This window comes from Lissotriton vulgaris, chromosome 6 (assembly GCF_964263255.1).
Source record: "Lissotriton vulgaris chromosome 6, aLisVul1.2, whole genome shotgun sequence".
In the NCBI taxonomy this organism is placed as follows: domain Eukaryota; kingdom Metazoa; phylum Chordata; class Amphibia; order Caudata; family Salamandridae; genus Lissotriton; species Lissotriton vulgaris.
Window position 1 is genome coordinate 837,783,983 of NC_141694.1, and position 3,540 is coordinate 837,787,522.

The 3,540-nt window shown below is 46.8% G+C and overlaps 1 pseudogene; it reads left to right on the forward strand.

Annotated features, from left to right (window-relative positions):
- Positions 1 to 589: 589 nt before the first annotated feature.
- LOC147708079 (uncharacterized) lies at positions 590 to 2,624 on the forward strand (annotated as a pseudogene).
- The last annotated feature ends 916 nt before the right edge of the window (positions 2,625 to 3,540 follow it).

A 3,540-nucleotide genomic window follows, 5' to 3' on the forward strand; every position in this document is an offset into this window, starting at 1 on the left:
GGGCCAGTCGCCCAGACGAATGGAAAGTTTGGAGTAAAATGCTTAGGGCCATATGTATGAAGGTACTTATTTGCTATTCTGAAATAGCGATTTTTAAGAAATCGCCATTTCAGAATCGCAAATTGGTATGTATGTACAAATTCGCTTTTTTTTGCAAATTCTTAGTATTCCTTAATTGCGATTAGCAAATTGCAAATCGCAATTAAGGAATACTTTCCCATTCTCCAGTATTACATCTTTCATAGATTCACATGCTTGTATCTTCCCCGTCGTCATGGTGGGAGTCTCACGGTAACAGAATGACCAAAGCAGTATCATAGAGAAGAAAACTGCATAGAAAAGCCCATAGGGACTGTAGTATTTGGTAACCAGATCTGTTTGGTCCAAAAGTCAGCCAATCAGCATTGCTGCCCTGCCCTCACACTCCCCAGCAGAATCTTCCTGCCTCAGATTTCCAACCGCCTTCATGTGAGAAAGGAGTCTCCCTGAGCTCTGCTCAGTTTGCTGTTCCTGAGTGAACTATTGACCTTTTATTTCAACTATCTTTTCATCTGGATTAAGGCATTGTGTGTACCTAATTTCTTTCATAATGGCTGAAAGCTCTAAAAAGAGGCTTTTCAGGCCTTGCAGATCCTGTGGAAAGGCTAGGCTTTTCTCTGAAGATCCTCACAAGGACTGCTTATATTGTCTTCATTCTTAGCATGTGGCCAAGGATTGTAAATATTGTAGAACCTTTTCTGCTAAAACTCTGAGGGACAGAGAGGCTCGTTTGCTGTTGTGGCTTCAAAAGAAGAAGGCCGCATCAGACTCAGATTCTGGGGAGGAATCTTCTAACTTAACACCTAAAAAGAGAAAGGCCTCACATTCTGCGGAAAGGGGGGAGCCTAAAAAGGTTAAATCAAAGGAGAAAGTGGCGTCATCTCTCCCTCTTACTCCCCTCAAGAAGCCGTCAGGTCAGAAAGGGGCAGGGTCTGCTCCGTTGACCAGTTCCCTGGTTTCTGCTGCAAAATCTGTGGTAAAGTCTTCAGCCACGTCGACGACCTCACAGTCAACGACGACTGTTTCGACGACGGCGGCTCGGTCGACGACAGGAACTAAGACAGCGTCGTCGACGACTACGTCGACGAGTTTGACCATCCCGTCAACGAAGAAACCGTCGACGACGAAAGGATCAGCAACGAAGACGTCGACGACTCCGTCGACGGAGACCCCGTCGACGACGGTCCTGTCGACGATGGCTTTGGTCACGACGGCTCCGTCGACGATGGCTATGTCGACGACGACACCGTTTACGAAGACTGTAATTTCAACGGCAAAGGCATTTAAATCGCCACAGTCGAAGACTTTGATCTCTATTCGCTCATTTCAGTCGTCAAGGGGTTCAGCGACCATAAGCAAATCTGCAGAATTCACATCGTGGACGCAGATTTCGCCTCTACCACCATCTTCTTTGCTGGAACAGGATTCAGAAGGAGAGGAGTCGTCAGGAGCGGCCTACAGCCCTTCACAACTTAGAATAAAGAGCCAGGACGCAGATGAAGAAGAGGTGTTTTCCTTCAAGGAGAGAGCTCAATCTACAAGATATGAATCTCTCCAGGAAACATGTAACTATAATGAGGATGACGAGCAACAAGAAGAGTCGCGAGAGGAGTCGCGAGAAGAGTCAGTCTCCATACCTGTTTCTCTTGTCTCTGACCTGAGGTTCATGATTAACAACTATTATCGTCGTTTTCCAGAGGCAAATGCGCCTCCGTCATCTACGCCGGTGGCTACAACGCAACCTCCAAAGACCCAATCTACTCCTCATGAGCAGGTTGTGAGATCACCACCAGTGATAACAATCAGGGACGATCTAACGGATTTTGATGATGATGATCAACCTGAGGAAGGTGAACTTATACAAGATTCTACGGGAGAGGAGTGGAATGAGTACATTTTGCCGTCGGCCCCTTCACCTACTCCGCCGCCAACCACTTCTCCTCCTCAGGACATTGGAGGATTCCATGACATTATGGAAAAAGTAGCTAAGAGGTTTGATTTGGAAATGGAGGTTAAAGAAACGGAATGTTTCTTATATGATTTCAAAGATGACGCCAGGAAATCTGCTCGCTCAATCCCGATTATTATCCCTCTCATTTGGGAAGAGGGCCTAAAAAGTTTGAAGACACCGGCTTCCATCGCGGTTTCGGTTCCTAGAATCGAAAAGAAATATAGAGCACCAGAGTCTGCTGCGGCCTGTCTAATAGGACACCCGAGACCGGAGTCGATGGTGATGCAGGCGGCACAGAGGAATTCAAAGAATCCAGTTGCTACTTCATTGGTGCCGCCAGACAAAGAAGGACGGAGGATGGATGGAGCCGGGAAGAGGTTTGCGGTCATGGCAGCCTGTACGATTAAAGCAGCCAATGCTATGGCCCTTATTAGCCGTTTTAATCGGCAAATGTGGTCGGATTTGGCACCCATTCTGTCTGCACTACCGCAGGATAGGAAAGAAGAGGCAGCGGCTATCCTCTGCGACGGGGCAAAGTCGGCATCGGAATCTATTGACATTGCCATGGATGTTTCCTCTATGGCATTCAGGCAGATGGCAGGAGCAGTTTCACTTCGGAGACAGGGTTGGCTAAAGGCAACATCCTTTCGTCCGGAGGTGCAAGCAAAGATTGTTGACATGCCATTCGATGGCGAAAATCGTTTTGGATAGCACGTAGACGAAGTGCTACAGGGTATCAAGTCAGACACAGATACAGCTACAGCGCTGGGATCCCTTCAGCAAGGACGGTTCCAGTCCTTTCGTAAAAGAGGTGCAAGGGGTCAATCTAATCAGAGGTCTTCATTTCAGACCAACAGATATCAGCCTTATAACCAACAAGGATATAGGCAATACAATACAGGCAATCAGTATAGGCCCTCCAACTCCTCTTTCCAGCAGCAGTCTAGGGGCAAGTCTTCCAATAGAAGAAAGAATCAACAGTCTAACAGACGACAATGATCTCACGCCAGCACTCCCCACACAGCAGGTCCCGGAAAACGACCACTATCTGTCTCAATACTTCGACAACTGGATGTCCATAACATCGGACAAATGTGTTTTGGACGTAATAAGCAGAGGCCATACCCTAGAGTTTGTGGAAATGCCACCAGATCATCCCCCGGTGCTCAGACATCACCAACATCGTCAGGAGCTGCAAAAGGAAGTCCAATCACTCTTGCAGAAGGGGGCTATAGAAGAAGTAACACAAGAACACAGAGAGAAAGGCTTCTATTCGCATTTCTTCCTCATCAAAAAGAAACAAACTAGTATTGGATTTGAGGGATCTGAATCAATACATAAAGAAAATTCCCTTCCGAATGCTCTCATTGCAAGAGATCCTTCTAATGTTAAAAAAGAAAGACTACATGGCGTCATTGAATCTCATGGATGCGTACTTCCATAACCCAACTCATCGGAAGCACAGAAAGTATTTAAGATTCGCTGTGGAGAGTCGCCATTTCCAATTCAAGGTGTTGCCATTTGGCCTCAAATCGGCCCGAGGGTGTTTA